This window comes from Sorex araneus, chromosome 1, assembly GCF_027595985.1.
Source record: "Sorex araneus isolate mSorAra2 chromosome 1, mSorAra2.pri, whole genome shotgun sequence".
NCBI classification, from domain to species: domain Eukaryota; kingdom Metazoa; phylum Chordata; class Mammalia; order Eulipotyphla; family Soricidae; genus Sorex; species Sorex araneus.
The window spans coordinates 288,623,461-288,644,678 of NC_073302.1; the positions used below are offsets into that span (position 1 = coordinate 288,623,461).

At 45.6% G+C, this 21,218-nt stretch overlaps 1 long non-coding RNA gene across 2 annotated transcripts; it reads right to left on the reverse strand.

The window, feature by feature from the left end:
* Nucleotides 1–9,725: 9,725 nt before the first annotated feature.
* LOC129406608 (uncharacterized) lies at nt 9,726–21,199 on the reverse strand. 2 transcript variants are annotated; one of them, XR_008631105.1, is made up of 5 exons: nt 20,990–21,199; nt 20,530–20,656; nt 19,988–20,241; nt 14,306–14,519; nt 9,726–9,989 (listed from the first exon to the last, which is right to left on the reverse strand). It is a non-coding gene; the product is annotated as an uncharacterized LOC129406608 (long non-coding RNA). The 2 variants fall into 2 exon arrangements; XR_008631104.1 differs by lacking the exons at nt 9,726–9,989; nt 14,306–14,519 and having other exon boundaries at nt 18,852–20,241.
* Nucleotides 21,200–21,218: the final 19 nt, after the last annotated feature.

Below are 21,218 nucleotides of genomic sequence, written 5' to 3' on the forward strand. Positions count from 1 at the left end.
CTTACCCAGCCTTGGGAAACAGACTTGTTCTTTTCTTGTTTCTTTTCCTTTTCTTTCCTTTCCCTCTTTCCTTTTCTTTTTGTTTCTTTTCTTTTTCCTTTCCTTCCTTTTCTTTTCTCTTCTTTTCTTTTCTTCTCTTTCCTTTCCTTTCCTTTTTTCTTTTTTCCTTTTCTTTTTCTTTCTTTCTCTCTCCTTCCTTCCTTCCTTCCTTCCTTCCTTCCTTCCTTCTCTCTCTTTCTTTCTTTGTTTATTTCTTTCTCTCTTTCTCTCTTTCCCTCTCTCTTCCTTCCTTCCTTCCTTCCTTCCTTCCTTCCTTCCTTCCTTCCTTCCTTCCTTCCTTCCTTCCTTCCTTCCTTCTCTCTCTTTCTTTGTTTATTTCTTTCTCTCTTTCTTTCCCTCTTTCCCTCTCTCTTCCTTCCTTCCTTCCTTCCTTCCTTCCTTCCTTCCTTCCTTCCTTCCTTCCTTCCTTCCTTCCTTCCTTCCTTCCTTTCTTTCTTTCTTTCTTTCTTTCTTTCTTTCTTTCTTTCTTTCTTTCTTTCTTTCTTTCTTTCTTTCTTTCTTTCTTTCTTTCTTTCTTTCTTTCTTTCTTTCTCCTTTTAGGCTATACTCGACATTACTCAGGGCTTACTCCTGGCTCTGCTCTCAGAAATTACTCCTGACAGTGTTTGGGGAACCACATAGGATGCTGAGGATTGAACCTGAGTTGGCTGGTTTCAAGACAATTGCCCTACTCGGTGTATCGCTCCATCCCGGAAACAGACGTTTTCAAAGGGTAGCAGGACTCATCTGCATAGAGTCCCAAGTAAGTATGTAGAGAGAGCAGATCTTTATTCATCCCAGTGAGATCAATCAGTGCTAGACCCTGACACTATCAGACTTCAAACCAGGGGCTTCTGCAAGCCCCTCACTCAGTCTCCCACACTGAAAGATCATTTCTTCAGGGATAAAGTGATGTTTGCCTAACAGTTCCTAGAAATATCCTGTTGTCCTTGCAACAGCGAAGACCCCCCATAGTGCACGCCCCATCCACAGGTCATAAAAGTGGTAGCAATCTGCTCATTGGTGATTCTAAGTTTCCTAGGTGCCTTTGTTATTCCTAATCATCTATCTTCTGCCAAGAAAGACCTTTTTAGCCACAGCAGCTGGTTGATCCAGAGTTTGAAAGAATGATGGTGAGCATCAAGGATAGAGCTCCCAGGAAAGCAATCTAAAATGTGATATTACATAAAGCACTCTCTCTGAATTTGGAAAAATCCGATCCTCCAAATGGATGTGCAAATTCTTTAGTAAGCTGATCTCAGAAGCCAAAAGGAAGGGGCCATTATTTAATCAACAAGCATAATGCAAAGTTTGCTATTTTGATTTCACGATTTCCGTTTTTTGCTTATGAGTCAGAAACTTCTCTGCTTCTTGGCTTGAAGGAGATGATGCTAACAAAATGTACTGTAATTGTTTAGAAGTGATTTTCTCCAGAGATCCAGGAAGCTTAAGTAGTTGAGTTTCCTATTACTTTCTGCCCCCTGGGTTTTACATGAGTTCTGCACTGGCTTTCTTGTCTTGTGTATTTGTAAGAGGAAACGATTAGGTAGGAGAGGCTCGGGGGGACTGTTCTTGGCAGTCGCAGGTTGTGCTTAACTACCTTCTCCTTGCATGCAGGTGATGCTGCTGGTTATTAGCAGAGTTTGAGGGAATCAATGACTACAATAGCTCTTTGCTTAATAGGTGTGCATGAAGGAAGAAAAAGATGCAATAACATTTATCTGCAGGTGCAGCCCATGTTCTTAATCCAAGAAACAAGATTTTGTAGGGTTGTTGACAGCTGTTTCACTTGTTTAGCGCTTTCCTTGCACAGGTTGAGCCATGAATATTCAAATCAGGGCCTGCCTGACGATGCTGCCCATGGGGAAAATGAACCAGAAGTGATGCCTGTGGTCCTAGGGAATGGATGGCAAAGGCTACTGCCAACAAAGACCAACCCAAGTGGAATGATGGGAGGGACTTTTAGTGCAGGGCCTGCGGGGAAAAAAGCTGAGAACATGGTTGCAGAGTGGAAATCGTCAGGTCAGAGAACACTCTTGGCTGCCTAGAGGGCCTCAACCATCTCTAATTCATCCATAGGGTTTGGATGTTTGAGGTTAAATCACATTTTTGACTGTTCTGAAAACATGCCAAGTGGGTGTTGTACTTCTTCTTTAAAAATCGAGATCCTGTGCTTTATACTACTGTCAACAATAATTTCTCAGGTTTGTTTTCACACCAGTGTACCCACGTTCTTTCCCCAAGGATCCAATACCCTTCCCTCTCAAGCCCCTACACACACACACACACACACACACACACACACACACACACACACACACACACACACACACACACACACACACCCCAACTCAATTGTGTGCATCAGTTCTCTCACTATGTTGCCTTTGACCCTTTGTTGCTAACTCTCTGTGCATCTTCAAGTGCCTAAAGTGGATGTATTTCTGTCTGTGGCCTATCATTTTACTAGGAAAGGAATTCCTTTCTTTCCCTTCCTTTCCCTTTCCTTTCTTTGTCCTCCCCCCCACCCCACCCCCCCCCCCGCCCTGCCACCACCCCACTTCCTTTTCATTCCTACACTCTCTTCATTCTTCTCCCTGTTGTCCTGGTCTTCCCCCTTTCTCCTGGAGCTGGGACCAAACCCAGGCACGCCTGCTCGCCAGGTCAGTGCTAGCCCCTGAGCCACATCCCTCACGCTCATCTTTTCTCCCGAAGCTCTTGTGCCTGCCTGCCTTCTTTGCTGCTGAACGGAATCCAAGTTGAGGTCTGGCGTGATTAGATGGTTGGTCTTTCCAAGTTCTGAACAAAATATAATCAAATTATCTGATTATCTGAGACAACCAGGAAGAGTGTTCATGGAAGCTAACACCCTGGTCCCTTTGAGAGGCCGAGTCTTATGTTCTAAGCACGCTGCTCAAGGTCAGTGTCCACAGCATTACAGGTTGCTGGGTGGGGGGGGGGGCCGAGAGAGCAGCCTCGAGCAGAGGAAATGGTTTTTTTTTTTTTTTTAGCTGCTTGTACTATTCTGACAGTGGCCAATACAATTACCAACAGGTACCATTTTAGTACCGTAAAAGAGTCATTCTCATTACTCTTGGGCATTGGTTGGAGGTGGTGGGTATAATTATGATACATATCGATATCATAAATATTAACAATACTGTAATAATATTACCTAGATGATAATAAAATTGACTTTTAAAAGTATTTGATACAAAACCCTGGCAGCCAAGAAAAACTTAAACACAGTTTCTGATGGAAAGGGAAGGAGGGAATTGGAAGGAATTTGGAAAGATGAATGTACAGGGTTGGACTATATCAACATAGGTTGATCTCAAAAACACATTGATTTGTGAGAAGACAAATCACAGAAGAACAGACACAGGATGAGCTCTCTTGTACAGGGAGATAAATTAAAACGATTTATCGTCAATATATATTTACTGGTTTAATATACTTAATTACGTGGCGCTGGGGGCAGTTTCTGGGTGTGACCGCCTAGCTATTGGAAAATGGGGGATCTGGGTGGAAGAGGCCCAGTCCTGATCCGAGCAGGCTTGGAGATCTCAGACCCACACACCTGGATTCCTCTGCTGGTTCCTTCATGCGTGAGGCTTGTCTGAATGTGTGGAGACGGGCCTTAAGCATGGCTGTGGCTGGATTCCGGAGGTCCTCAGCCATAGGGGCTCTGCTCAGGGCAGGGAGGGAAACTCAACCCACCCGCTCCAAGGGGCCCTGGTGAAGACAGCCAGGCGCGGGAACAAGAGACAACAATGGCCAACATCCAGAGACTATAAGACCAAACTCCCGGAAGACCAAGTGGTCACGTGACATCTTATAGCCTAATTCTCCCCTTTGGAGAACCCGGCAAGGTACTGAGAGTTTCCTGCCCACATGGGAGAGCCTGGCAAGCTCCCCGTGGCGTATTCATATGCCAAAACCAGTAACAATGATGGGTCTCATTCCCTGACCCTGAAAGAGCCTCCATACGGCACGGTTGGGAAGGACGAGTAAAGAGAGGCTTCTAAGATCTCAGGGCTAGGACGAGTAGAAACGGTACTGAGACCGCTCGAAAATCAACGATCAGTGGGATGATGATGATGATGATGAATATACTTAATACTTAGTACTTACACATCCTGGCTTAATATACTTAATATATATAAATTCATATGTATTCACTGACTGGGGTGTCGCCCAGTCCTACAGCACTTACTTTGCACGTGTGAGATCAGAGTTCCATCTCCAGCAACCAATGAAAAGCAAATGTAATCTTTTTTTTTTTTTTTTGCTTTTTTGAGTCACACCCAGCGATGCTCAGGGGTTACTCCTGGCTTTGCACTCAGGAATTACTCCTGGCAGTGCTTGGGGGACCATATGGGATGCCGGGGATCGAACCCGGGTCGACCGCGTGCAAGGCAAATGCCCTACCCGCTGTGCTATCGCTCCTGCCCCGCAAATGTAATCTTTCAATATGATTTCCATGATTGTTGCCTCCCCCTCTGCTGATGCTATTGTTGTGATGTCAGAGAGTAGGAAGCTGGCATGTGTAATAACGCCTGCACATTTTGGGGGATGGCATACCAGCTTTCTTGACCATAGTGCACCAGTGTGGTTGTAATATTGGCACGTATGTCCATGGGGAATTGCAGTGCCCGCTGAGGTGCTCCAACCTATTATTTGTTTTTTTCTTATTTTTAAAAATTTTTATTAGTGAATCACTGTGAGTTACAAACTTACAAACTTTTGTACTTGTGTTTCAGTCATACAATGGTCGAGTACCCATCCCTGCACCAGTGCTCATTTTCCACCACCAATGGTTCCAGCATCCCTCCCACCCACCCCCACCCGTCCCTTCCACCCCACCCCGCCTCTGTGGCAGGGCATTCCCTTTTGCTCTCCCTCTCCTTTTGGGTGTTGTGGTTTGCAATAGAGGTATTGAGTGGCCATCATGTTTGGTCTGACCTATTCTTATTGTCAATGTTGCTGGGGGTCACTGAGGAGCTCATCACACATCGGTTACAGTCTCACCCATCTTTTTAGCTGTGGAGCTCACTGGGGTGGCACCTTTGCATTCAGTGCTCACACAGCCCAGGCTGTGATGTGGCTGGAACTTGCTTGTGGCACTAGGGATGGCAGAGGGTAGCATTGCTGCCATTTGCTGTCAGTACATGTGGCTGTACTGGAGATTGAACTCTGGACCTCATGCTCATAGGCATTTTTGCCTCCGAGCCAGCTACCCAGAACTGATATTCATTCCTTGGAAGAGGTGAAAGGGAAGGGACAAGTAGAGGACTTAGTGAAGATACAGGTGATATTTTATTGTGTAAGTTCGGCGGTGGGTCTGTGAAATGGTCCTTCTATGTAGTGCACATTTTCCTGTGGATGATATAAATAATCTTAGAATAGATAGGCGTAAATACTTCACATCTCTGCTGCAAAACCAGTACACGTGCATCATTTGGGCAGAGGGTTGAGTCAAGGGTGATGCAAAACTCTAAAATATCCGTTTTTATTTTTTCCTTCAAAATATTGTGGGCAAAACATTTTAAAATTATGACAGTGGAATATGCTATAGACTGCAAGAAGTCATTTGCAGTTTCTAAGATAAAATCCAAGTCTTGCCCAGAAAGTTGCTGCTTGAGCGAAGCTATTTTCAACTTGACCCCAAACCACTTGGGATGCTCATTCTTTGTTCTGTGCAGTCCTGGATTCAGAGCAAGAATCTGGGAAGCCCCAAGGAGGCAAGCAGAGGAGTTTCACTTGAGCCAACAGGGAGAGTCGACACATACGTGCCTTGTCTCAGAGCACGACAAAAGTGTATTTATAAATATAACCCGGGAGCATATGGCATTATACAAGCTCGCTTCCTTTTATGCTATTTTAGAGTCCTGGAGCGGATTCCTTTAGAGGCGTTTGTGGGAATGGCTATTCCTCTGGGTGCCCTCTAGAGGTTACTGGGGATGCAGTAATACATTAGCGCTGTGATACTTGGCCCAGGCCACTTGGAGAAGAGTGGGTAAGGGATTTTAGAGTTCACAGCAGCAGCCAGCAGCCAAAGCCATCAGAGGCTCTGGAAGAGCAAAGGAAACTTCAGGACACGATCAACAGGGATCCTTAAAATGCAGAGAGATTTTTTTTTAAATGTCACGGAATGAAAATATGTGACATTAGAGGAGGAGGAGCTATATAAGATATAGTGGTGGGGGGCTGGGGAGATAGTACAGCAGGTAAGGCGCTGGCTTTGCATGCAACTGACCCGGTTTGATCCCCTACATCCCATATGGTCCCCCGAGCATCCCATACGATCCCCCTGAGCACCAACAGGAGTGATTTCTGAGCGTAGAGTCAGAAGTAACCCTTGAACATCAGCAGGTATGACCCCCACCCCCTACCCCCCAAAAAAAAGAGATTCAGGTGGAGTGGATCAAAAAGAACATCACAGAGCACGTGACACTTGTGCTGAGTGCAAAGAACACTCGTGAATGTTGTTAAAGTTGTTGAAATAGGGGGTTGTAAAGTCTCTGACGGATGGGGCAATGTGGAGAGTACCTTCAGGAAATAAAAGGAGAATCAGGTGAATAGAGAAAAAAGAACGAGGAGGACACAATGGACATGGGAAGGACCTTGATGCTAGGTATACACGATTTAGGTCACTGTTGTAAAAGCTCAGAGAAGCCATTAAAATGTTGTGAAGAGGGAAAGGAGGCAATAAATAAAGGCTAGCACTCCCTTCCCAAAGGAAGAGAGAGGAAATTGGAGAGAGATAGTACAATAGGTAGGGCACCTGCCTGGCACATGGTCAACCCGGGTTCGAGCTCCAACAGGAGTGATTCCTTGAGCTCAGAGCCAGGAGTAAGCCCTGAACATTGCTGGGTATGGCTCCATAAAAGGGGGGGGGGAGAAAAGGAAAAGCAAACGATAGCATGGCCACAAGGTGAAGAGAAGAAAAAGGTGCGGGATGGAGGGGTCAGTAGGGAGCACTGTGAGTTAAACCAGGGGATAGTGAAACTTCAGTTTATGTTACTGGAAAGAAAAATATTCTGACACGTTCTTAGAAGGGAAAAGTTAACTTGCAAATGGGTTGGACATGAGGGATGATGATGAAGCACTCAGAGAGGCGCCACTTGGGTGTTGGGTTTAGGGTGGTCTCAACATGCCTACGGGAAAGGTGGTGCACGGGGCTGTGGATATGTCCCAGTGGAGGCAGGAGTAGCACAAGCAAACAGAGATGCTGAGAAAACAGGCTGCCGACAGGCACGGTGACACTCCACGCTCACGAGATTTTAGACGATTAATCGGATCATCTTCATTATCTTCCTCCCCGCCTCCACCAAACACTGGCATCGGTGGAGGAGTCTACAGTGCTCGCAGTCTTGAAGAAAAGGGTACTGGTGATTTTCCATTTCTCTCTTGGCTTTGGCCTAGACCTACCACAGATCTCCAAAACGGTCCTGGAACTGCATTCAAGAAGTATCTCTTGGGGCCAGAATGATAACACAGTGCGTAGGAAGGCGTCTGCCTTGCATGCAGCTGACCTGGGTTCAATCTCTGGCATCCCAGATGGTCTCCCGAGCTCCGCTAGGAGTAATTCCTGAGTGCAGAGCCAGGTGTAACCCTTGACATTGCCAGGTGCTCAAAACAAACAAACAAACAAACAAACAAACAAACAAACAAACGTATCTCCTATCTTCGTGGAGATGCACCTGCAATAAAACAAAAATGGGTCTAATTTCTGTGGCCACTTAAGTCATCACATACCCAGGGGAAGCAAAGCACAGGTTGTCTTGAGAAGAGGGAGTTAAGAGGTGGACTTAGAGTAAGATTTGGGCATGCGTTTAGTGATGAATTGGGGGAAGGATTTGTGGGAGCAGGGGTCTGGACTGATGTTCTCCAGAAAGCTGACCTACTAGGGGTATCTCCTTACTCCCTACTTAGGGGGTAGAAATGGCACAGAGAAAGGACACAGAGTGGAGTAATCGTCGGGAAAGGAGCAATGATTCCTCCGTCTATGGAAAAGGACGTGCTTGTTCGTTTTGTAACTCCATCGTTCCTTTGGAGCTCACCGGACGATGGTCGTTACATGAATCTGTTTCTATTCAACAAGACGCACCGCGGTCAGGCTGGGACCGACGAGGCAAGCTGCCCACCGACAGTTGTCAGGGCTGTGTTTTCCTTCCTCCCCAGACAAGCTGGGGTCAGTGTAGGGATAACACAATGGTCAAAGAGAGATTAGGGATGAGGAATTGAATTGAAGAAATAGGAACAGAAAAACCTAATCTAAATAGACATAAGATGTCTGCCAGGCTTGTTCAGCTTAGAAAGGCCCATCAATCATTTTAAGAAATTGCTTCTTCTTTCCCCCCAAATTCATTTGCACCTGAATGAGCCACAATAAAATTCTTTTTCTAAATTAGTCTATTTCCTCTACCATATCTCTTCTTTTCTTTTGCCCTCCCTCCCTCCCTCCCTCCCTCCCTCCCTCCCTCCCTCCCTCCCTCCCTCATTTTTTCCTTCCCCTTCCTTCCTTCCTTCCTTCCTTCCTTCCTTCCTTCCTTCCTTCCTTCCTTCCTTCCTTCCTTCCTTCCTTCCTTCCTTCCTTCCTTCCTTCCTTCCTTCCTTCCTTCCTTCCTTCCTCCCTCCCTCCCTCCCTCCCTCCCTACTACTGCAAGGTCACAAATTACTCTAAACAGAGGCCTAAAATTAGTTTGTCAGTTTTCCTTCTGTATGTCGTAAGCCCAGGCATGTCTTAACTGGGTCATCTCTGTATCTTTCATGATTGAACCAAGATATCTGTGAATTCAACTTCCCATCCTGCAGCACTTGGAAAGAATCCCTTTTCATGCTCATTGAGGTTTGACAGACTTGGTTTTTTGAGGCTGTGTGGTTGGGGCTATTGGTCAGGAACTGCCCTCAGCAACAAGCCAGGTGATTCCCACAGGTGGATCACAGTGAAACTGGTGCTGCATCTCCCAGCTCAACAGGAATACGTTTCTTCCTCTGCAAACCACAGCAAGACATTTCTGCTTTTAATGGAATCAGCTCTAATTAGGTTACTTATTTTGCCATCAAACAGGACATAATCATGGTTTCTGCCCACCGGCAGTGCAATGGGCTCTTATGAGGGCAAAGTTCACCAAAGTTGCCTTGGAATGCTGCCACATAAATAAGAGGTCAATAGTCCTGCATGGCTGTTGACTTCTATGGATTTCATGTCGGACACAGTCACATAAACACAATTTCATGTTGGACAGTCACATCCACATGAATATGAGATAGAGCTACTTAACTGTGATGAGGTAGAGCAGAGAGGGGAAAATTTTTCTCTGGAATGGAAGGATTTGGGTGTGTCCAAATGATATGTATTTGAGAAGAGGAGATATTTTAACCAAGTGTGGAAGAACAAGATGGATAAACACGCAGGCGAGGCTGGAAGGGTATTCCTCCTGGACAGTACATGGCAATTTTGGGGTTGTGTGTGCCACTGAGGTGTGTGTCTTTGCCTGTGGATGATAGTGCGATGAGCAGAGGGAGCGGGGAGTCCAGAGACAACATGTAAGAATGTGGGGGAGTCCAGAGACAACGTGTAGAAATATGGAGGAGCATAGGAGCTGGACTCAGGGAACAAAAGTGGTCAAAGATCTCGTGTTTATTTTGTGCCTGTTTTGTCTCCCCAGGTAAATAATCCCCACCTCTACTATGGGGGAGTGAGGGGCTCTGGTAGGGGTGGCGGGGGGGGGTTGGTAGTAGCCTTGGATACAAATGGGGCTGGGGGCAGGTGTTTCCTTCTGTTTGTTCCCTTCAACAAACAGATTTCCAGGGGAGCACTGAGTGCTCCCCCACCCCGTAAGCTCAGGTTGAGTGGGTGAGTCTCTCTGCAGGGTTCAGCTAGCGCTTCCTCAATCATCCCAGCCGCTCCCAGCACCACGGGGACCAGCTTGCCAGGGGACCTAAGATGAACAGTGGAAAGAACGCAGACAATTAAAAAGTATCATTGGTTGAGATTCTGTGCTTACAATAATCACTGTATCACTGTATCTCTCTCATCCCGTTGTTCATCGATTTGCTCGAGTGGGCACCAGTAACTTCTCCATTCGTCCTAGCCCTGAGATTTTAGCAGCCTCTCTTTATTCATCCTTCCCAATGGTGCCACATTAGTGGCTCTTTCAGGGTCAGGGGAATGAGACCCATCATTGTTTCTGTTTTTGGCATATTGAATATGCCACGGAGAGCTTGCCAGGCTCTGCCTTGTGGGCAGGATACTATTGATAGCTTGCTGGGTTCTCTGAGAGGGAGAACTAGGCTATCAGATGTAGCTTCTGGGAGCTTTGTTTTATAGTTTCTGGATCTTGACCATTGATGGGATTTCACAGCACCAAGGGAAGCTTGTGGGTGTGATTGCCTAGCTACTGGAAAAAGGGGAATCTGGGTGGAGGAGGCCCAGTCCCGATCCGAGCAGGCTTGGAGATCTCAGCCCCGGGTCCTGCACACCTGGGTTCCTCTCCCAGTTCCTTCATACGTGAGGCTCATCCAAGCGTGTGGAGAGTGTCCTTGAGCGTGGTTGGGGCTGGGTTCCGGAGGTCTTCGGCTTACAATAGTAATAATAATAATACATTTAAAAATAAAAATAGCAACAATAGTAATAATAGTGGTTTCTCATGCACACAATTCCAATAGCACGCTCATCACCAGTGTACCCGTCTCCCTCTCCCAACGGGCCCAACACCCCTCCTTCACAACCTCACTCAGTTGCATGGATCTGTTCTCCCAATCTGCCTTTGAAAGCAGATCCTTTAGAGAGCCGGGATGACCTTGCAGGCTGAGAAGAAATGAAGAAACTCTTCTCCTTATCTGAGTCCTTTGTCCTTTGCCTCAATGAACATCTTTACCCCTTCTTGTGGTCTATAAGAATGGAACTGGGCGGAGGGCGGGGGTCATCTAAGGTACAAGTTTACCGGTGACCAAGGCCTCCCTCTTTGAGAGGCCACCTCCGATTTGTTAGATGAAATTTCCCTTTTTCTCTCCTGGAGTCTCTGCACCACCTCTATTTTTTTCCCATTGCAATTCAAAACAATGTAAATTCTCCACACGTGTATTGTTTTGTTGTTGTTGTTGATGATGTTATTATTATTTTGTCTTTTGGCTACACCTGGTGATGCTCAGGGGTTACTCCTGGCTCTGCACTCAGGAATTACTCCGGGCAGTGCACAGCTGCACATAAGGGATGCTGGGGAACTAATCCGGTTCCAGCTGTGTGCAAGGCAAACGCCCTCCCTGATGTATTATTGCTCTGACGCCCTCCACACATGTACTATTAAATCAACTTTTTCTTTGTTGCTTGGGTTGCTTATGTAGCCTGAGAAGACCCAGGAGGGTAGAGATTTTTCTCCCTTGAGGAATCCAACACTTTTAGACTTTTTACTCTCTCCACAAGCCAACCACGCTTCTAAGTTTATTCCTGTCCGCTGGGTGCCCTCGCACTGGGTGAATATCCATCAGGTACACACATGATCTTTTTATCCTGCTCTGCCACTGTTTTTTATTTCCTTTTTAGGTCACACCCGGTGATGCTTGGGGGTTACTCCTGGTCCTGCACTCAGGAATCACTCCTGGCAGTGCTCAGGGGACTCTATGGGATGCAGGGAATTGAACCCAGGTTGGCCACGTGCAAGGCAAACACCCTCCTTGCTGTGCTATCGCTCCAGCCCCTGCTCTGCCACTTCGTGCTCGCAGCAAATAGAACTTCTGACAACAAAGAACCCCAAAGACAGAGGTTTTGAAGTTAAAGTGTTTTGTAGGGAGAATGAGGTGTTTGTGCATTTGACACCTTAGGACACAACACCTTATTATCAGCCACTTAGGTGATGTTACCATCGCCTTGTAAAATCACAAAGACAACAACATTTAACCAACAATGCTCAGGAACAATTAGCACGAGATGCTCAAGACTAATTCCAGACAAGGATGATCTGTAGCAGACAATCCGACTAGGGAGGGAAATGAAGATGCAATTGTTTTAACATTTGTGTGTGTGTGTGTGTGTGTGTGTGTGTGTGTGTGTAAAATTATACAGCATGTGAGGGTTTGGAACACAATTAAGTATTAATTAGATTAAAAAAAAAAACATGGGGCCAGGAGATAGCTCAAAGGACCAGAGTGCTTCCCTTGCATGCCTGAGGCCTGAGTTCTACCCCTGGAATGGCTTGACCCTTGAGCACTGCACTCATTTCTGGGGTATAAACATTAAACTTTCAGGCCTGCCTATAGAATCAGCTGAGTATTGCCTGGAATGTCCTTTGGACCGACTGCCCTCTATTGTAGATATTACCCCTCTTCCAGACCCCCTCCAAAAAGTCCATGAATGTCATAGCTTGGTTTTAAATAGAAGTACTTATCATTAATTGAATAAAAATGCAAATGTATAACTGGGATTATGCATAGAACCTTGACTTGGCTTTGGGTAGACTGGATTGTAGCTATATTAACAGTTTTGGTTTTTTTTGTGTGTGTGTTTTACATTTAATATGCTTTCTGGGTAAAAATGGAAAACTAGGACAATTATAAGCAGACCTCAGAGCATTAAGAAAATTCTCTGAGGACTCAAAGTGTTTATTTCCTGATTCCTGGGAGGGGAGTGGGTGGGAGGGGGAATAATTACTAAAAAAGTTTTGAAGATAATGAGATTCTATGTAATAACCATTGAAAAGTAGAAAAGATAATTTTGTTCAATAGCTAATATGATTCCATGGCCAGATGACCAGTATTTCTGATAAATAAATTCATGCATTTATATATATACATGTATATGTGTGATGAAATCTTGCTTTTGTATGGCACAATTCATCAGATTAAAAGAACATCAGTTGAAATGTTAATAAAAGGCCATATTTTTTTTAACCAGCTGTAAGAACACAATTGAATGATTTGTCAAGGGAATTGATGCTTATTTTACCTTAGAGAAAATAGGAGCAAGTCAGGAATTTGAGGACAGGGCAATTAGTGGGAACCTATTTGGCAATTTCAAAGGAGAAAATATTTATTTCTTAACTTTCTGATTTAGTACTTTAAACAGATAGGGTCCTACATAAAATTTGCCCTTGGAGAAATTTAAAATGATCTCTTTGCATGCTGTTGAAAAATGCCAACTTAATGGAGCAAGGAACACTAGTACAATGTCTCTAGAAATTTGACTAGGATAACTTACTTCTTATAGTATTTGCTATATGTGTACATATATGCATATGCCTATCTGTCTATCAGTCTAGACAGACAGACATATTTCTTTTTATCTATGAGAAATAGACATTGAGAGAGGAAGGATAAAATTCAGTCTCATTCCAGTGATGAGGAACATAGCATCTTATCATTAGAAACATTAGGAAAGAAAAAACAGTCTCAACAAAATATACATATACCTAGGATTTTTCTTTTCAAAGTTAACGATTAAACCAAAGTTATCTGTCCTACTGTAGGAAAATGAAATCATGTTTGGGGCGGGAGAAATAGTGCATTGGGTAGGGCACTCTCCTTGCATGTACCCGACCCAGGTTTGATTTCCAGCATCCTATATGGTCCCCTGAGCCTGCCAGGAGTGGTCCAAGACCCAAAAATAAATAAGTAAAAATTTTAAAATGAAGCTAACTTTAAAAAATAAAATTAATTTTTAGAGCCTAATTCCTTAAAAGGGATGTAAATGTTTTTAATCTCAACCTTCTTTAAAAATGCAATATTTAAATTTGCTAAATATTGATTAGCTACTCTGAATTTTGTTCTCAGTCTTCTCTCTGTTTCCCCACCTATATTAATGACATGGAATCCAGGTAGTTTTCCAAGCCAGGATACTTGGACTCAGCCTCAGTTTCCCCTTTCTCACTTCATACTTCATCACTGAACCGCATTTATTTTGCCTGTGGGTTATTTCTGATATTCTTGCTCCTTTGTTCCCCAGTTCCCCACTTGCTTGTGATCTCATTCTTAGATGACAGCAATTCTTATTTCGACTCTCACAAATATTTTTTCACCAACTCTTTATAAAGCACCCACTCCTGTCTTGCTGATGTTACAAAGACCACCACATTTACACATGCCCAATCTGAGAAGAGTTCTGGGCCCCGTATCCAGGAATCACCACTTGGTGGTTTCATTTGTATTTTGCACTTACATTTTCCAAAGCACAATTCAGAATTTACACTTCATGGATCGCCTTTCTCCCTTCCCCTTTTCAGTAAATAGAACTGTCAGCCTTCCAGTAGCTTAAATGACAAACCTCAGAATCATCTTTGATTCATTCCTTGTTCACTCCCCCTTATCCAATCTTTCACCTAGTCCGATTGATCTGACTTCCAACATTCATCTTGCATCCAGTCACTTTTCTTCATCTGAGTCAGGCTACCAGGTTCAAATTTGCATCCTCTCACTCGTTCTGTGCATAGCACCAGGTCATTAACGTCTTGAAGTTTGGCGTCAAGTGCAAAACCAGGCTAAAACAAACAAACAAACAAACAAACAAACAAAAACCCTGAGATTTAAAAAAAAATTGAATAATCATGGCCTTACCCATCAAGAACCAACATCTGAGTTAGAAGAACTATGTGCCAATATGGTCTTTGTAATTCCCCAAAACTGATTTAAAGGGGAAAGGAAGAGAAGACACTCGCATTTCGATGGCAATGGCAGATGCCTAGGGGTTGTTTGACTTTCTCACAATGATGGAGAATCTTAGCTGGCATTTACAGGGGTGTTATGATAAAAGCATGCAGTGTTCTAAAAGTCTGGCCTCTACGTAACTTTCATATAATACATTATATTCAGAAATCGAGTATTCCTTGATGTGTGGTATGGTTTCAAGAGAAGACCAATATTTGCTTCATTTCTTTCAAAGCATAATTATTATGATTATCCACAAGGCCCGATTACCTTTAGAGGCATTTGAACTCATGAGGAATGAGTTTAGTATGCACTAAAGTAGCCTAAGTAGGTACCTGATAACATGGGAGAGATATCTCAGGATGAAATGAATGAACGCATCATTAAATGTTGGCTTATCCATCATTTGTCTTTCTACCGTTGGAATATAAGGAGTTCCAGGGAAGAGTCCCTACTGGTCTTGTTCAATATGATATCTAAAACACTCAGAACGGTGTTCCAAATACAATGTCTTTAGCAAGTTCTTGTTGAAGAAATAAATAAATATTCACTATAAAAACACCAGTGCATCTGCTTCTAATATCCCGAGCTAACGAATACGTTACACTTATGACGGTATCATTTCCATTCATCACTCAGGGGCAACTATCTATGGTGGATGAAAAGTGTTTCTCCAATAAAACAAAGAAGAAACTATTCATATAAATAGAACTTTATGAGAAGCAGTATATAGGGTTATGATTGCCCCACAGTTACAATCATGGGCGGAACTGGAATCCATTCAGCATATGTCATCTTCTTTCTGCCATTTGTTCTACTCTACACACTCTTCTGCTAAATTTCCTCATGAAACAGAAAGCGACTGCTTTACTAGTTGTTCTCAAAACAACTAAGCCTCTTTTGGGGGCCAGGGGTATTTCCAAAAATGACAAGAAGTGATTTCAGCGATAAGAGCACTTGAAGGTAAGAGTCACGCTGTCAATGACTTCCTAGTTTCATTGTTTTCCACCTCTCTTGCAGGGCATTCATACCTATAGGTTCCCGTGTTCAAGTGCAGGGGATCCCAAACTATAATCTGTGATTGTTTGGATTGTTACTCTCTCCAGGGTTCCCTCAGCATTCTCAGAGGCAGTTGCTGGCACTGAAGGGAAAATGGAGATGTTGCGATGCCATTTTATCTTCCAATTGAACTTGATTAAATGGGGACTGTTCTAATCAAAAGTTTGCGTCCTGGGGGAGGGCAGTGATGCTAACAGGTTTCAGAGTATTTGTGAACATTCAGAAGAGCACTAAAGTTCAGGCAGAGGGGGAAAAAATCAGACAAGAAAATAATTGTAGTTATGCTTATTAAGGCATAAAATTAGGTGAACAAATTGCTTCGTAGATAGTGTTAGGCTCATTGCTACGTGGGCAAAGGAAGTGGAAGGAAGCACTTCAAAAACATGGTTTTTATTATTTTCATTACTTGTGTGGGATTTAGGGTGGTTGCAGTCTGATAGTCAGAGACATTTGCCAGCTCGTGTCATAGTGGGGGTGACTGCCATAAGTTGAATGCGAACATGTTTTCCCTTTTTCACCTGACAGCAGTCAGTTTTACTAAGTCCTATTCATTTTCACCTGAACACGAGGTCTGCCCTTGCAGATAAGGAGGCCTGTTTATTGCAGATGTGAGAATGCTGATTAAGTTCACATCAAGAACCAAAACTGTAACTGGGAGACCATGCCTGGGAGAAACTATACAACCATAACTCTCTCTCTCTGAAAAAAGGAATTCTTGAGTGTGCCTGAATTTTCTCTGTAATTGCCGACGCCTTTGCATTGGTTCCTTAAGTTACCTGAAGAAAGGGGAAGGGGGGCATATTGTTGTTCCAACTGAAAGCAAAAAATCAGATTTGTCTGAGATAATGTTCTCCAAAAAGGAAGAAAAACTTACTTATTTATGGAAACATGTATTTTGTTGGCAACATAGCTGTTCAATTCCTGTTAGATTCACTCCTTCTGAAATTATCCTGAATAATTTCTTTTGGCAATGATAGTGTTACGAATCAATGGGTAGACCCAGGCCATTACCCTGCTTAAGTGGAAATTGGGATGAAAACAGACATAGGGGAATACTGAATCAACGACTGACCGGATCCTTTAAGCTGAGTGAAAGGAAGCAGCCTCGTGGTCATTTTTTCAGGGGCCTCACTTATATTTTTAAATTTTAAATAAAAAAATTGTTTTTACTTTTGGATCACACTCCAACGTGTTTAGGCTTACTCCTGGTTCTGTCCTTTGGGGCCCATATATGTGGTGGGTCAGAACATGAGTTGGCCACATATCAGGCAAGTGCTTTAAGTCCTGTGCTAGCTCTGGACAGTGGCCTCATTTTTAAGTGCCACGAGTAGTAAGACCCTCCCTCTCATGTGTGACAGAGCATATGTCTCGGCAGTGTCTTGCCACATACATGGGGTACAAAGCCCTGAGGCGGTTCACATGTTTCCTTTGTATGTTGAATTTCTACCCCAGATGTGACTGTTATGAATAATAATAATAATTATTTTTTATTTTTTGGCCACACCTCTGGGGTTATTCCAGACAGTGCTCAGGGTTCCACAGGTGATGCCAGGGATCAAAGCAGGATTTGCCAGTGTGCAAAGCAAGCCTGATTTACCTGGTGTGCTATTTCTCCAGCCCATGGCTAAGACTTTTAGTATTAAAATGAGGAAAGTCACTGGTGAGTCAGCCCTGGAGGTAATCTTGGCTTTAGTTAGTTAAGCTCCTTCTCTCTCTCTTCTCCTTTCTTCTTTTAGTTTTTGGCTGTACTTGATGACATGTGGTTTACTCCTGGTTCTTTGCTCGGGGGTCACTCCTAGCAGGGTCTGGGGAATCTCATGGGGTACAGGGGATTGAACCTGGGTCTGATGCTTGCAAGGCAAGAGCCCTACCTGCTGTCCTATCTCTGGCCCTAGTCTAGCAGATAGTCCTCTCACCCACAAAACCTCTGCCTTCCTTTTTTTTCTTCACAACACCCGCAAGGACTCAGGGACTAATCTTTAGCTCGGGGTCCCGTTTGGTGGTACTCAAGGGACCCTGTGGTGCTGGGGAAGCGGGCTCTCTTCATGAGAAGCCTGCACTCAGCTTCTTCTTTTCTTTTTGGGTCACACCCAGCAATGCTCAGGGGTCACTCCTGGCTCATGCACTCAGGAATTACCGCTGGCGGTGCCCATATGGGATGCTGGGAATCGAACCTGGGTTGGTCACGTGCAAGGCAAATGCCCTACCTGCTGTGCTATTGCTCCAGCCCCTGCACTCATCTTCTTGAGCTCTCTCTCCTATCTGCTTCTGCCTACCCATTTATTATTTTTTTCATGTTTGACATTAAGATTCTTGATGTGCAATACTTTAAATGGGTTAAATGATGGGACTAGACGGTATCATACATTTCCATGTCAAAGGATATGCTCAAGGTGAGAAAGAGGTGCAGGGGTGACATTACAAATAGGGGTGACATCACAAATAGGGGTGACATCTTAAATATCATCTCTGTTCCCGAGATTTTCCACCTTTCACAAGCAGGCTTTGCTGCCTGCTCCCTATATTCACAATATAATTCTAATGAAGTTGGTTAGGATCCTTATTGTCCTTCCCCCGTTTATCCAGAAACCCAGATGAGGTACCAACATAGTGCAGGGAAACAAGAATGCTTAGCACTGCCTATAAAACCAGAAGAGAAAAAAAATAATGTAATTGTTCTCTGGACCTTGCACGGTCTCTTCTGCCTCTCCACCCAAGAGGTCTCAGGAGCGGGGAGAGGACACTGCGGGCCCTGTTGCTGCCGCTCTCTGGCTTTCTTCAGTGGCAACAGGCATGGAATTGTAGGAAGGTTTGCTATTGGATTTCCATCCTGGCTCTGTTTTCACCCTGTTTGCTTTGGGTCAGTGTCCTCATCTCTCCCACGGGATGTCAGCATTCTCTTTGCTCCTCAGAGCGTGGCCCGAAAGAGCAACTGAGAAATAGCGCAGCAAGTACTCGCCACTACCTAAACTTCTCCAAGAGCTCAGGCCATACATGCTTGGGTCTCAGGCTCTCTACCCCAAGGTTATGTTTATCCACATGCTATCAAGCAATTTTATAGAAAACAAGCAACCTCTTATAGTAATAGAAAACATATAATGCTTTTTATTAAAAAAAACTTCTAAATGTTTATGTTATTAATTTTTGGGTCTTCTGGAACATGGAGGGTGGGGATTTGGGTGGGGGGGGGGGTTGGGACTGCAACTAGCTATGCTAGAGCACCGTATGCAGTGCCCAAGATGGAATTCTGGTTTGCAGAATGCAAGGCAAACCTCTTTAACTGCTGTACGGGCTCTCCAGCATCAAAGGTATGATTTAAAAAAAAATTCAAAATAAATACAAATTCTAATTTTTTTTTTTTTTTTTTTGCTTTTTGGGTCACACCTGGTGATGCCCAGGGACTAACTACTGGCTCGGTACTCAGGAATAACTTCTGGTGGAGCTCGGGGGACCATGTGGGATGCTGGGAATCAAGCCTGGGTCAGCCACATGCAAGGCAAACCTACCCGCTATGCTCTGGCTCCAGCCCCACAAATTATAATTTACTTTGGGCCACAGCTGGTCACTGCTGTATAGGGCTTATTCCTGGCTCTGTGCTCAGGAATCACTCCCAGCAGTGCTCTAGGAACCATATAGGGTGCTGGGAATTGAGGGATTGAACTCAGGTTAGTTCTGTGCAAGTCCAGTGCCTTACCCATTTTACTATTTCTCTGGCCCGTTTTTTTTTTTTTATCACCTGTATCACTTGTCATTATCACTTTTTAAAAACAATAATAAATAATACCAATTATTAGATGTGCTCAGGAAGCAGTTGGGTTTCATTATATGTTGTTTTCTTCCATGCCCATATTTTTTGTTGTTGTTTTGGGGAATCATGTGACGACTTTAGTAGGATTTTAAATTTAAAAGTGAGAGAAAAAGAAAATTGAATCAACTAAGCTTTGAAGAAGCTGATTCATCGTGCCCAACACCTCTCTTTCTAATATAGCCTCGGTAGGTATCAGGAAGGGCACAGTGTGGTTGTTTATAGAATTGAAAACAGGAAAGGAGGGAAGCTTTGTTAAGAATCCCACCTGCTCAAAATAACTTTTTTTTTTTTATTTGCCACACCTAGGGGTGCTGGGCCAGGGAAGGAACCACGTGACGGGAGCAGGGCCATTTTTGCGCTAAGCATTCACACCAGCCCTTCCTGGTCCTCCAAAATAAATTGGGGCGAGTGTTGGCGTCTCACATCTCAACTTACTGCAAGCGGTCGGCGGGAGGGAAGGCAGCGATCTGAGGAGACAATGACAATACAACATAAAGAGGCTAGTGGGGAGCTCTGGCTTCCGTGGGGCCAGCGCTGGCCACACGGCCTGCCGGAACCACGTCCGGATGCAGGGACCTGCACACTAAATCTTCAGTCCAATGCACTGCCACGCTCCACTCGGGTGGGGGAGCGTGGGGGCCGTGGCAGCGGCGCAGTTCCTCTAGGCTGACGTTTCCTCCGTTCCTTGTCTGAAAAGCAGAAAAGTTATGACATCAGGATCTTTTTCTCCCAACAATGCAAAACTTGGAAGTTCGCAAAGTGAAGTTTCGGGGGAATAAAAAAAAAAAAAACACCCACCAAAGATACCCTAAGAGCTCATGTAGCCGAGGAAATAAGTGTAGGTCTTGCCTTGCACATTGGGGGGAAGTGGTGAGCCTTCCACATTCGGGATCTCCGCGCCTTGGCTGGATTTTAGGCACCCCCCGACCCCGACCCCGTCCCCCTCGGCGCCCCGCTCTTCCCGCGGCGGCCCTCACCCTTCCCTAGGGCGGCGGGGGCGCCGGACCGCGGGGCGCCGCGCGGAATCCAAGTGTGCGTGGAACCCAGTGGGCGCGTCGTGGTGCGTGGAACCCAGTGGGCGCCTCTCGCAGCGGTGCCTGGACGCTGCGAGAAGAACGTCTCGGGTTTGGCCGGCCCCGGGAGGGAGTGCAGGGAGGGGCCGCGGCCGCCTCGGCCCCCCAGTTCCCAGGAGCCGCGGCCGCGGGTCCCGTCGAGGTGCGCGCGCCTGGCGGGGTGCAGGTGAGCCCGCGGGAGCCGTTCGGGGGGCCGCTCCCCTCCCCCCTGCCTCGGCCCGCGCCTCGCCGGGCGGCAGGGATCCCCCCCACTCCGCCCCCTCCCCGCCACCCCGGCGGCCCCCCGCGCGCCCCGCCGAGCCGCCGACTCCTCCCCTGGAAACTCCTCGGGGGGCTGGGGCCGGCGCCGGCGCATGCTCCGTACCTCGGGCAGGTTTCTGCGGCGGGCAGCGGGGCTCCCGTCACACCGGCGGGCGGCGGGTGGCCGTGCCGGCCCGTGCGTGCCCGGGTGCCCGCGTGCCCGCGCCGCTCGCTCGCTCCCCGCGCCGCACCCCGGCCCGGGCGCCGCCGGCGCCGCGGCTCGGGCTGCAAAGTTGGCGGCGGGCGCGGGCAGAGGCTCGGGGCGCGCGTGCGGGGCCGCGCCGCGCCTCTCG